We start from the raw sequence: 14,458 nt of genomic DNA, 5'->3' as shown, positions 1-14,458 counted from the left end.
TTGATATTAAACTAGATTTTTATTTGTGGCGGTGGGTGTTCTTTATCATTTTCATGCTGCCACCAGACAAGTGGAATAGGGAAACTACCACTTCTGTAAAAATGTATTTAGGCAATTTATACAAATGTACTACTTGAAATTTTGTGGGGAAATGCAGCTGACGGCTGCATTTATTTGACTCTGTGCTATGACTATATCTGCCTGACTGAAAATCTGTCCCAGCTCTGTTTGTGAAATCCTGAGTACATTCCCAATGAATGTCCTCACAAATTACCTCTTGATTACATTATTAGGTTGCAGTTTTGTGGTAATGTACATTGGGAGCAATTTTCTTTTAGTGAAATGCACATACCAGGGTTTTTCCTGTTTAAGAAAGGTCCATTGGGGTGTGATTTTGTGTGTAAGGTGAATTGGTCAGGACAGTTTTGGGTTTCTTGTTGTTGTTTTTAATGAATGTGCGATACCTTACCTAACATAAGTTGAAGGATTTTCCTGTGATTTATGGCTATTTAATAAACAAAAATGTCTTTTATCATTAAAAAAATGAACTTAAAAATGGTTACACATATTTCTATTACAATCCTAGAGATTTTCCTTCAGAGTGAGGCCCAAACCTGTTTGCCAAAATTAAACACACATGCACACGCATAACCACACACAATCACACTTCCCTGTAAGGCCTCACAGACAAAACATGTTTCAGTGGTATTTGCACTACAGAGTTTGTTTACTTTTCCAGCAGAAGAACCCATATAGGCTGTTGCCTGTTCCTGTACTATCCTAACACACTAAAACACATTGTAGCTGTAGTAGTAGTACAAGAGTGTTCCTAGAACGTAAATAGGAAAAACTGTTCTTATTTGATCCCAAATTACTGGTTAACTTGTATCCACCTTAATGGAATGTGTTTAAATGGTGTAATACTAGACACAGAGGTGCTCTGTTTAATAAAAAGTAAAATTTTAATGTCCATAAAATTGTCATTTCTATTTGCGGAATTCAGTGAGTGCTAAAATATATATCCTTCCCTATGGCTTCAGAATACAGCAATTCAAAGCTGACACTGGGTGACATTTCTTGAGCATGTCATTGTTTAAACCTTTAAATAACAGAAGATTAAGGGAAATGGTGAATAATCCTTCCTCTGTTCCTCGAAATCGCTTGGCTCTTTGCCCTAGCTAGAAAGCCAAAATAAAAAGGACTTGGATATTAGTTGTAATTAGTATTATGAACACATAATGCTGCTTGTTGTAATTTTTAAATTATGGCAAATGTGTTGCAGAACGATTTTACGTCTACACTGATCTTGACGATAAGATACTGTAATAATTCAAGCATATCAGAGTTTTGTTTTAGACCTTGAATCAAATTGTAAAGAGCAGACCTTGATTTATGTTATGAGCGCTTGATCATTTCTTAGCCAGAGGCTTTCACCACTCAAGTGCAGCGTGCTTTTTGTTAGAGCCATATTCCTATAATGTTACAGCTCAGGGGATTATTTAATGGCTTTGACATTTGTCAGAGCTTATTAAATGGTGACCTTGATTTAAGATGCTGGAAAAAAATGGCACTATCATTGAAAACCAGCTTTCAGTGGTTTGCAAGAGTCAAAAAAGAAGAAGAAGAAAAACAAGTAGTATTGTCATATGTGCAAACTCTCAGCGATTAGCCATGTAACACCTGAGAAGTGAGAACAGCACTGATTTATCGTTTCACATTCACAACGATGTTTTACTGAAGATAATGGAAGATCTTTTATAGGTGTATTTGGTTCAAAGTTCTGAATGAATTCATCCTATCAGCAATCGCAGAAGTCTTTGTTTTATTACTTTTATTGCTATGGTGATAGTTGACATATTTACTGTAGTAGAATTCCACTGTGCACACGTTACACCTTATTTTTTGAAGCGTAAGTTGTGTCACTGTGGTTGTGCACTATAAGCCCTGCAGCTTGCTCCTGTCAATATGGAATAAACCTTTGGAAAGCTTTTGAAATAGTTTTGTCACTGCTGGTTCGTTGCAGGCGTTCCTTTTGCGGTTTGCTGGATTGTAATTAGCCTCATTGCTGTTGTCAGACCTGTTGACTGTCAAGTAGAATGATGTTCTTTCAAAGCCAAGCTGAATTTATAGCGTTATGGCACAAGGGTGCAGGCAATGTGGGCCTTTTGACTGGTTGGCAATAGACAATGCATATCTGTATTTTCTAAAAAGTAAGTAAGTAAAAAGATGATAAATGTTCAATTTCTAAGTAAAAGTAACAAAATGAGATGCAGACAGAGCAGAGTACACACATAGGATTACCTGTATTAAAAACACTTAGGCTTGCAGAGCAGCACAGGTGACTCCCTTTTAGCTTAGCATGCACCTAACAGTATACACTAGATATATTAGTTGGCCCTTTTTAACTCTATGACTAACTCTAAAAAATTGCAAAATTAACTAAAGTTAGTAAGTTAAAGGGTGGGGTCCATTTGGTTGGAAAAATGCATGCCTGTCAGTTTTCTGTCATGCCACATGGACTTGTCCATACAGACTTCAGTGCACCAACTCTGCTTGCACCCATCAGCCAGACTTTAAATGAGTATAACAGGAATGACTAGTTGGCTCTGAAGTTTCCAGCTGTTCATATCCACAACAGAATATAATTGCCACTGTCACAGGCGGCGAGAGTAGGCGGGGTCATGCAGAGTGCGAAAGGGGAGAGATTTAAAAACTGGCATGGCTTTATAGAGGAACTGCTGTGTGTTTGTGGACATTTGTAGAGGTGGGGGGTATATGCATTTATTCACAAACGTTGACACATCAATTTTCCTTCAAAGATTTATTATGTAATATAGTTTATAAAGTGCTCGTCTGGAAATACTTAACAACCAAGGTCTCTTAGGGAAGTTTCTAGTTTAACCTGATCCAACCCTACACTAGTGTCTTGGCTTAGCATCACTGAGTTCATGGTGGCAACACATGAACTGGCTCTCTGCCTGCTGAGCCCTTAACATTGAGAACAGGAAAAGGAGTGATGTCACGAGTTGCAGTTCAAGACTGTGGCAATTGAATCTGTCCAACCAAGGGATGAAAGAGTTTTCGGTAAGGCAGCGGAATGACCCTCAATGACGGCCACAACGCGACCTGCATACCCAGCCAGTGGGGAAGTTCAAGACTGCAACGACCGGGTTGGCTGGTTAGCAGCAACTGAACTTTGAGGGAAGAGATTATGATTAGAAAACAATCCAGAGGGGAATAAAATAATTGTATTTGATTGTCTGTTAATATACAAAGTCTCCCACCCTAGTAAAGTTTATGTGAGCAATAAAATGTCTGTAATGTCCAAGTCTAATTTCAGCGTGGCTCTGGACATAAGATAGATAAGTAAACAAAGTGAAATCATGTTAATATTTGAATATACCAACTGGACTTAATATGTCAAATGGCACAGTGGGTTTTGTTTTTTGTTATAAAATTACTTACTGGAGTCTGGAAGTAACAGTGAGGAGTCTAAATAGGCTAGAGCATGATCATAAAGAACAACTGTACATCTTTTGTTATGGGTTATGTAATGCAATATACATGGACATGGAATGGCACTGCATCGATTGCCGGTTTGATTACCCATTACACATGCACAAGGAAAAATGTTTTGAAAGGGTCTTGCATTGCATAGTGTTTTCTTCTTGAATGAAATAACAAAGAATTGAGCTGCTGGCTAGGAGTAAGCTTTATTAACATAGAAGTGTGTGCTTGGGCATGCTGATGGCATTTTAAATAAAGATATAGAAGGCCATTAGTCGTTTCAATATTCAGGGAGCTGTAGAGATATCAAAGCCCACACTACAAGTGAGGAAATCTGGAAAAAAAAATTACAAGTCAAAGCACAGAAATATGTAAAGTATGTGTTTGCACTATCAACAAGAAACAAGAGATTTTTTTTGAAGAACTGTTGCTTTTGTTTGTTTGATTTTTAACTATCCTAGCTCACATTAAACCAAGATGTTACAATACCAGTCGATGTATATGTATATTAACCCAGTATTTTTCAGTATTATCTATTCCCTGATATAGTGCGTACAAAGGAATACTAGGCTGAGTATCATTGCTAGACTGTTTGAAAAGGAAAATGGCATGTTTTATAAATAATATAGTAATGCAATCTTGACATAATGATGGGTTTAATGAGATGATGTCAACTCATGAGGTCTTTACCATAAGGCAGCAAAATCTGTATTCAGAATCTATCTGTTAAAAGCTCCTCGGTTGTCAGGGTGAGCACTAATGAGAGGAGATGTGCTTTGCTCTGTGTATGCGTGAGAGAGAGTGTTTGTGTGTGTTTTTGGAGGGTTGTGATCTCTCACTGGTATTACTATATAGTGGCTCAGTGCTTGCTAGCCCGAACAAGCTGATTTTACCTCCTGACATGCAAGCGTGTTTGCTGACACAGCTCAGCTGTTTGGCTGGCACTGGCTGTCAAGAGTCAAGAGCACAGAAAATAGTATAAACCATTTATTTCCAAGAGTCAAGATCTTAATTTTTCTTTTCAGGAAGAAAAATTGTATTCCATCCTGGATCTGAAAGGTTTTCTTTGCAGTGTTTCAACATATATAACATATATTTAGGCTATTTTGACTCCCTGATATGGGACTATTATAGTTACCCTGACAGTGTTTCTACATCAAAGGTTTTTCAGCTGTGTTTTACCGTCATCGATGTCACAGCTTAAGTGATGGAACGACAGGCTGAGTAATAGTTTCCATTTTACTGGCACTACCTGCCTGCGACTTGACGGCTGTTTTTTGAGCTTCAAGTCAGTTTTTCTGATTTTTTATTTTTTAAATTTTTTTATGAATAAGCTATTCAGCTGTTAGCAGCTGTGACTCTGCTAATGTTCTAACAGGGCTAAGGCTTCTGATAGACTCAATTTTCCACTCTTAGTGAATAGTGGAATGTATTATTTTCTCAAATAGGTCACATTTTAATACTCATCTGTATCTTTTGCAGGTGACTCAAATATATTTGTATTCTATGACACTTGGTCTATTGTCGATAAAGGTTTTACAGTGCCGGACGTTGGTTGTTCTTTGTATTTCCTGTTTTAATTTGACATTTTAAATCACCTCAGATTTTCCATTCTGTTTCCTTCCAGACTTTTGTGCTTGGTCTCCCCAACCTTATTCATTTAACCTGTGTTCACATAGCTTGTTACAGTTGTAGCCTTTTTGTTTTTCAGTTTCTGCCCTTCACTCTTAAGTGTATTTTTGCATTAAAGTGTAATTATGCTTGCTACTTCTACTTACCTAATGGATTTAATAAAATTTAAATTGGTAAATAAACTGTAAAATATGAATAACCTTTTACTTTTGATACATAGAAGATTGTAGTAGATCACAAATATCAACTGCATGATTGCTTGCTTCCTTATTTTTCAGTCAAGCTCTATCAGTGATGTGAAAATCCATAGAAACATGAGACAACAACAGCATAACAATGTGCCCCCGAAGTTTCCTCTTGCTGGAGGCATAACAGGTGAAACATTGTTTTATTTCCATCATTTAAAAAAAATATCCAGCAACAAAGTGGGGGTGTTTTTGTCACCTTTTGCACATCTGCAGTAATAGTTTGAGATTATTTCTGTGGGGGCTGTTAAATATTAAAAGTTCATAAACATTAAACAGCTAGATGACATTTTCAATACGGGCCATATTTTGCAGGAGGAGTAAAGAGGAAATCAGTTTAAAACATCATCTAATTTCCCACTCTATCACCTAGAATTACACATTGTTTAAGTAGATGTTTTGGCGTGCGTCATCTGTCTTCTGCTGTTAGGGCAGACGATTTTGTTCCTGTCTGATTGGATTTCTTGCTCTGCTGAAACTGACAGCAGTTCATTTTACATCAGCAATGTAAAGTCGAGCTTTGTGGACTGGAACACCTTATTAAAAACCAAGCCTCTGACAGCCAGCTTGAAGAAATGCCTGCCCACAGCACTTCTTCTCTCTCTGAATGCAGCAGAGAGTTCAAGGTGGCATTAAAAAGTAGTGCAAGCAGTGATTTCTATATGGTGGCTATCTTATGAGTAAATTCCCCAAAATTATAATAAATAACTAATAATATGTAATAAAGAAAAGTTGTAAACATTTGCGTGACCTACCGATGCACAAACAAGCGTATGTTTGCTGGTCTACTAAAAAAGTAGGGCAACACTGTTATGTAATGGAGAAAAACGATATAGAAAACATCACAGTTCATAGTAAATTCTAGGTTAATATATTTGTAACAAGCTGCATATAATTGGAATATATTTTTTAAGAACATTTATTTTGTGCTTCTTTTTCTTCAAAAGAGGCATAGATTGTTTTCACACAAGTTGCTGGTAATCAAATTGCTTTATAAGTGACTGGCTAGTGATAATTAGGCTGTAAAAATAAATGATGCATGTATGAATAATAAATAAATCAACTTTTTAAAAATTAGCTTCCAATTTTATCTTAAAAAACATCACCAGGTTAAGCTATGTTCGTATCCCCCAGGCAGCTGTTTCCACAGCTCAGGGCATAAAAAACAAAAATAAAAAAGAAGAAAAGCTTGCTGCACCGAATAGTCTGCGTTTCTCAGTTCCCTAATCCCTGTGTGAAAAATTTCTTTTAAAGCAATAGCCAGCAGTATAATAAAGAGAAAGTCCTGGATGTGCATAAACATTGATTGAGAGGTGTGAAATGTATCTGCGGCTCCTCCAGGACTGTAGTCCATAAAATGAAAAGAGAGATTATGATGCATTATTGACTCGTTTTGAGGCATTTAGTCTAACCTCTGTTTTGCTTCCTTGCTGTCCGGGACATGAGTAAATTCCCGCCTCGGCCCGGGGGGGTATTTGATTTGTTATTTACATTCAGAGCAGTCCGATCTAAATTTGACACCAGACCAGACCTGCAAATCCTTAAGGTGTCATTTATACGACCGAGGTTAACAACCAGCTTCAAGCGAGAGCAAACACCACCTCCTCAGTATCAGCTGCGGAAGTGTTTGTCTCAGCGGTCAGTGCTATTTGTACACAGTCTTACTTAATATTGATTCCCTGGCTTGTGCCAAGTCAATTCTCTGACTGTAGAGGGGGAAATTAAATGGTCACTACAAGACAAGAATTGCAGCAACGTGAACTAATAGAGGGAGCTTTCCTGCAGGGTTGGAAGCTAAAACTAGTTTTAAAACCATGAAAAGTATTTTAGAACTTAAAAGTAAAAAAGTTATGGATTCATCCCTGCTTTAAACTCAACTGAGGCCTATAAAGAATCGAGATGTGACAGAAGATCTACTAATAGACGTTTGTTTGGTTTTGTTCTTAACTCTGCACTCATAATATTGGATTCCCATCTGCTCTGTGTGCTCTGGATTAGGAGCTGCCCTGCCCAATCTAGCTGATTATTTACAGATTATTTACCTGTAAACCTCTTTTTTTTTTCTTTTTTTTTTATAAATTTCCCTGCACATTGTCTTCCCAGTGCTGTCCACATACAAACCAAACCATCCAGTTCAGGCTCAGACAAACATTTCATGAACTGTTTCCTTAAACTTTTCAAATTTGTACTTGGACATGCTTGGATTACTTTGTATCAGCCAAAATGTCCAGGTATGGTCAGTGTTTAGCTCAAAACTCAATGTCAGTGAGCCCAAAAAAACAACAATAACAAAGATTTTTGAGTATAAAATCTAGTTTTTAATCTTTGCATGTAAATACAATGACAGTATATTTCTGAGTTATTCATTTCTTTGTTGGTAACTTGGTGGTGTTTGAATTCTTAATCTATCCTTATTTAAAAACCACAGATAAGAAAACGTGGCTGTTTTAAGTTCTGAACAGCAAATCTTCACATTTGAGGACAGTATTTGCCAGCTTTGCTTGTTTAAGCATGTAACCTTTCAAAAATATTGCAGAATGTGATTTATCCAGAGGTTCACAACCCTGAGCTCTAGTTCTGATTTACCAGCATGTGTTTTTCAGTACACTTTGATTTTCATCCTGGGCTTCTTGAACAGGATTTACTGGGCGGTCTCCCTTACTTGGCTTTGTGCTCAGAGCCCAATCAGAGCTGCCAACCACTACTAACAGCAATACGTTGTATGGGAAGAGCAGTGTCCTGAGGAGAAATGCAGCTTTTCCTGAAGCGAGAACACAACTAGCAAATGCTTTTAATAAATGTTCATACAGTTATTGACACAGTTATTTTATAAATTCATTCACAAATCACTATATCTACTATAATTGTGGTCATTAGATAAAGAACAGGAAAATATCATATATATATATATATATATATACCGGGTATATATATATGAATGAGAGAGAGAGAGACTTTAAAGCTTTTCAGCTCTAAATCCAAGGGCTCTCTGAATGCATTATTCGTTTTCAAAACCACTGAAAAAACATCAACTGAAAGCCTGCACACTGTTTCTTTAAATAGTTTGTCGATGATTGCCACAAATACCAATGGCACAAAATGAAAAATCATTAGTTCTGCTCTTAGCAGTCATATAAACGAGCTATTGTCCAAATGTTGTCAGTAACGCGTGTCTGCAGTTTGACTTGCTGCCTAATGGACTTGGTGGCAGCACAGATATAAAGTAATGATCTCTTTATTATGTGTTTTCTAAAACACTCCACCGCTAGTAGAGAGAAAGCTTCTGTTCTTTTCTCAGCTAGTCTAAAAACATTATTGAATATACCACTGAGTACGAATCCAGCTAGCTGCTCTTTTCTTTGTGTTTTTGTTTTAAATGTCTATGTCTTGACATTTGTGTCAGACACCTGGCTGAGATTTACATACTCTACCTCCTTGAAGCTCTCTTTTAAATCGGCCATCTGCTTCAGTCAAAGCTCGCTAGCCTCTTCTTCTGAATCACTTAGCTGCAGTCTGTATCTGGGCAGTCATTTTCTCCTCAGCTGCCTGCACGTTATTGCAACATTACAGCATTTTTTTTCTTCCTTTTTTTTTTTTCTTTTTCTTCTTCTTATTTTTTTATTTGCTTTGACACACCTGCCTGCTTAGATTAGCAAGCTTCTCACTCCTGTGAAGTGTTCAACATGCCACTAGGATGATTAGGAAGTAATAATAGTTATCAGAACTAATAGCTTCCATAGGTTGTGTGTGTGTGCATGTGTGTGCATGTGTGTGTGTCCTGCGCCTGTCCTGCTTTTCTTTCCCACTCCATCAGAATATGAAGTATAGACTGTAAATCTGGGCCAAGGTGAGAGAGGGTGCCCAGACAGATGAGAGAAGAACAAATTAGACACTGTGCTCCCCTCCCTCTCCCCCCTCAGCACTGCTGTCACACTGTCTCCTTTTTTTCCCACCTTACCCCCTCCTCCTGTTTGCCCCCTGATCTCCCCCACCCTCTGTCCTCAGTTTCGTGGCTCCATTTTGCGTCCGCTACAACCGAGCAGGCAGCCATTGCACGCACAGAGGGAGAAACATTTATTGCCTCTTCTCTGCTTCATCTGTCTCTCTTAAGCTGTTCCACTGCCATGCACCCTCCCCCCTCTTTTTTTTTCTTTTCTTATGATCTGTTTATCCTTTATTCACAGAGGTAGTTCTCAGGAGATTGGGAAAGAAAATCTATTTTTCAGCAGAGATCTTATCAGCGAGTGCTGTTCACACAGCATCCTTCCCCTCCCCTCCTCTTTGCTAGGTTTAATCTTTGTGTGCTGCAGAAAACGAGCATACAGTAGTTTGTGGCAATAACAGATGGCTGTGCATGTGTGTGCTTGGTGACTGTGTCTCTGTGTGTGTGCAGGAACATGACCATGACTTTCTATGTTGGATAATGTCTGGTAATCTCCCGTGTGACATAATCATAATCTGGTTAAACCAGACAGCCACAGTTGGCCTCAAGGCTGTTCCGCATTATAAGGCCATGGCTCCTTGCTCTCAGTATGTATGGAGCCTGGCAGCATGATAAAGTGCAGTTATTGTCCTGGCGTTTCAGCTTGTAGACGTGGCCCACGGGGACCAATTTTGGTTTAAGCTTAAAAGTCCGGGGCTGTTTGGCCATCACTGGAGAAGTTTTAAAGGCTTGGGAGCTGCTGCTTTTGTCTTTATTGTAGCTGAGAGCAATAAAAAAAAATCACTTTTTGTTTACTTCTTTGACACTGTGATTATATGCTGGGCCTTATTCCCACAATCCTTGAGAGAACAAAAGCAGAGAAAAATCAGTAGGTGAGAAACACACTTCTATTCATCACTGTAAATCAAAAGAATCTCAAGGTAGCTGTATTTGTTTAAAAAAAAAAAAAAAGAAGATAGTTTTCTAAATCCAATGTACACTACCTGTCCTACAGTATAACAGATATGATTACCAATCCTCTGGTGACACTGTGGAACAGTATAGTCATATGGGACAAAACAAAAATGCTACAAAATTGGTTAAAATTTCATTAAATTTGATTAATCTACTAGTTTTACCTCAAGCACACCCACCTCTGTTAACAATTGTTTGATAATAGTAATGGCTCAAACATCAGCCTAATGTTTTTAAAATTAGGATGTGCTGTGCTTGTCAAATTTATTTGACCATCTGTCATGAAAATAAGAAAACACATGTTGTCAGAAATATGACAAAAATGTGTTTTTAACTGTTTGTACCTAAACTCAGAGAAGTCATAAATTGGTGTCATTTATTGATTTCAAAATGCAAACTCATAGCATACTGTTGAGTGTTAGTGAGGACACACTGTTTAGGTGCCAGCTCACATGAATTAAAAGTGTTGCTTGTACGCGTTGTACATGGTGTCGGCTTTTGCTTTGCTGAAACTACACATTTGTTGTTGGTTATTGGGTACGGCACGTACGGATCATGCAGGTTACTGCCTGCTGTTGTCATCCTTTGTTTATCTTCCTTGTTTTTCTTTTACAAGCATAGTTGTGTCTGGTCTGCCAGCGTACTTCCAGAAGAGTGGCTCTCTGTTTTATTTTCCATCTATCATAATTGTTTCTCGACTTTCGCTCTGGTGTTGTCTTGAATGCCGTGCAAGGTAGTAATTTAAATTGTAGAAAGCCAGCAAATTGGCATATTAAATCAAGGCGCAGCATTACTTTTTAAAAGATGAACTTTGTTTCTCTTTGCACCTCACACAGATAGATGTTTTCTGCTTTTGGTTCCTGTTTGAGGCCAGATTAATTTAGAAAATACTAAGGGAAATAAACGAAAAGTAATAGCTGTTGTAAAGTAGCCACAGTTACTTCAGTGCTTCCACAGTTCTATTTTTAGTGGTGGTAACTGCTACTTTTAATCACAATAAAAATACATAAACCTGGCTCTCTTTATATTTTTCATCTCATGTTTTATTATTAACATAACAGTTGCTGCAGAGTAGCACGTCTTTCTGTTGCTAATAAAGTATTAATCTGCTTTCTCCTTCTTCTGTCATAATTGTTTCTTGACTTTCATCTTGTATTTCACACCTTAAGTGTGAGAAGCTGGCAGACTGGATTAAATTAAGACTTAGCTTTACTTATTACAAGGCGATGATGGCTTTAAGGTCTGTATTTATCACAGAAACTTGCACCTCACACAAAAAAGATCTCATTTGAAATCTGATAATATCATAAATTTAGAAAATACCAAGAGAAATAAAAGATGTTTATAATTTCCCAAAAGTATTTGAGCAAACCCAAACCCCAACTTTGTAACGGATGTTTGCAGAAATGAACAGTGAGCTGCTCTATTGCGATGAGGTACCAGGGTATAGAAGGACTCCTCTATCTGATGCTCACTGAAGCATTTTCAGTAACAAAAAATAACTATTGCTGGGTCTGACAAGTAGAAGAGGTCTGGGCTAACTAAAATATTTAAAGCTGACATGTTTTCCTAATCATAATGTTGCATGGGCTCACTGGCCCTGCAGCTGCAAAGTCTTAAAACTGAGGAGCTTATTCAGAGTTGAACTGTTGACTGGGTGTTGGCCACTCGCCAAAATGTTTTGTACAACAGAAAACACCTCGTATTTACCAGATTTCCTCCAGTGGTTTGTAATTGCAGGCAATATGACGTTCTGTTTAATTATCCATCATACAGTACGTCAGTTACAACCGCTTGTTGCCATTCACAGATGACGCAAGTCGTTCCTGTAAGTGCTTCTCTCTTAATTACATTTGGGCTGTGTCTCAAAGCTTCTCACTGATCGTTGCATGCATTAGTCTTATGACCTTAGCCAATTAATGATTTTCGTCACTGCAGCTACTTGTACAGTGAATCTGCACTTCAAAAAATGCTTGTTTTTGGAATGATTATATACGTATCCTCAGCGAAGTCCAGTGGACTTTGAAGCAAAGTGAGCTAGATCTGCGCTAATGTTATTTTAATGGGTTTTTCATTTACCCACATGTCATCTCTCCTCTAGGATTTATGAAATTTTCCATTATGGTTTTTGCTTAGTGTTTCTGATTAAAAATAAAGACTTCAGCTCCATGATAATGTCTTACTTGATGCAGAAGAATGAAAGATCAGAAAGAGCAAAAAATAAGAAGATAATAACAAGATTAAGCAACTGACAGCTGTGAGAAAACGGGCACTTCCTCATTCTCTTCTCCAACTTAGAATGAAGCTGTCTGACTTGATGCAGGCTATTTGTCTTACATTCACCTGCTGCAGTATACTTGACACGTGCATACTGTAGATGTTTGCAGTGCTTTATGACACCGTCCCAGATCATCTAGGCAATTTGTCTACCTTGTATATTTTCAGGTGCTTGTAGGCAACAGCTTAATCAGCTCAACAGACATCAGGAATTTGTTATAGCCCTTTGGTAAAATCAGCATTTCATCAGTTCGTAGTGCTGTATGCACATTTTGCTTAATTTAGCAAAAGTGTACACACATACAGCCAAGCTTGTGAATCACATTTCCTTAGCTCTCAGTATGTTAGGACGCTTGTGTTACTTTGGTGTGCCGTCTAGGGGATTGACCCTCTCATTTTCCCATCATTGGATGATCCCTCAGGCCACTAGGTCCACCAAGATTGAAGTTAATTGAATCCATTTAAACCCTGCCTGACTAAAGTAGACCAATATCCTTGAGCAGCCAGCATTCACCCTTGACACTGCTGTAGGACTCTTCAGGGATAAATCACGTATGACTAAAGAGCAGAGATACCTCACTGTGCCACTTTCTCTTTATAGCATCTGCTGTCATAAAAAGTGGTGTCAAATGTATATTGTAGAGACCACATTCACGCAGAGAGGAGACACTGATGATGGTTTACAGTTAGAGATCACCGCTGAGGTGAATTTATAGGCCACATTCTTGCCCAAATTGAATCCTTTTTTTTTTTTTTTTTACAAAATAATTAAACTGCTAAACGGTCGTTGAGCAGAAAATTACTCTATTCCGAAAGCCATGTAGAGATCAGTGCTTTGCAGTCGTTGACAATTTGCATATACATAACAGTCCATTCAGTTTTAATAAGGCAGCATGCCCCACATTATTGTACAGACCAGTTTTGAACATAGTAACAGAAAGAAGTGTAAAAGCAAATCCATTTCAATCCGAGCTCTGTGTAACGGTTGCTCAGAAGATCAGTTGCTATAGTATACTGAAGAAACCAAGTTAAGCTGTTTGTCAGCCTGTTGCATAGTGGTGTGTTCGCTGAGCATTTGGCTGTAATATAAACAGAGAAAAACTCCTCTCCTGCTTCCTTCAGCTGGATTTTCTACTGTAAGGCTTAAACAAGATAGTTGACAGTCTTGTCTTGGCTTTGTCTTGTATACAGCATTTATTGATTCAAGAAGAGCAGTTTCTATTTTAATAGAAATTATGGCTTAAAATACGCCTAAATTGTTTATTAAAGTGATGTTAAATGCACCTTTTTACTTTTGTTTGTTTAGAAGTAGATGTGAGTTTGATTCGTTGAAGGCCACGGTCAAAAACGGAGGTAATAAAAGAGTCTTTTTAATTGGCTTGGTCCACTCTTGTCATCATAAGAGAGTCTAAAAATTGATCTAGAAGTGTCTGTGGTCATCATTTGTCCGGCTTTTTTATTTCATGGAGCTGGAATTATATATATATATATATCATTGTTTCTAATATTAGTGGATGAAATTGCTTAATGACACAAAGATTCTGTTTTAATGCTCTTGCCTTCGCTGCTCTCTTACAGCCATAGCAGAGGCATTTTACTCAGGTTCTGGTGCCCTGATAATAGTTCATATTAACTGTTTTACATTTAACTCATAAATAGTATAGCAGTTGAAATGTTAAAAGATGACTGAAAAGTACATGAAAGTACATTTTTGAAAGTACAAGTATGAATGGATTTTTTTAATCAGTAAGGACAAACAGGTTATAAGAAATGTCTAAGCTTTTGCAGAGCTTTCTACTTGTTGGTCAGCCAGGTGTAGTTTTGGAAGCACGAGGAATACCGATTATGTCAGGAGAAATTAAGCCATTATGAACTGATTCAAATGGCATGAGCTGGGAAG

General features: G+C 37.7%; 1 protein-coding gene across 2 annotated transcripts in view; it reads left to right on the top strand.

The window, feature by feature from the left end:
* The window catches only part of stag1a (STAG1 cohesin complex component a), a 38,664-nt gene that overhangs the window by 1,775 nt on the left and 22,431 nt on the right, over positions 1-14,458 (top strand). Inside the window, exon 2 of one of the 2 annotated variants that reach the window (XM_082516259.1) lies at positions 5,418-5,514. The exons of the other annotated variant lie outside the window; for it this stretch is intronic. The gene's annotated coding sequence lies outside the window, so the exon portion shown is untranslated. The remainder of the gene's footprint in view (positions 1-5,417; positions 5,515-14,458) is intronic. 2 annotated transcript variants of the gene reach the window in all.

Source organism: Aulonocara stuartgranti, assembly GCF_965226115.1.
Source record: "Aulonocara stuartgranti genome assembly, chromosome: 19".
Lineage (NCBI taxonomy): Eukaryota > Metazoa > Chordata > Actinopteri > Cichliformes > Cichlidae > Aulonocara > Aulonocara stuartgranti.
This window is presented reverse-complemented; position numbering and strand designations above follow the sequence as displayed.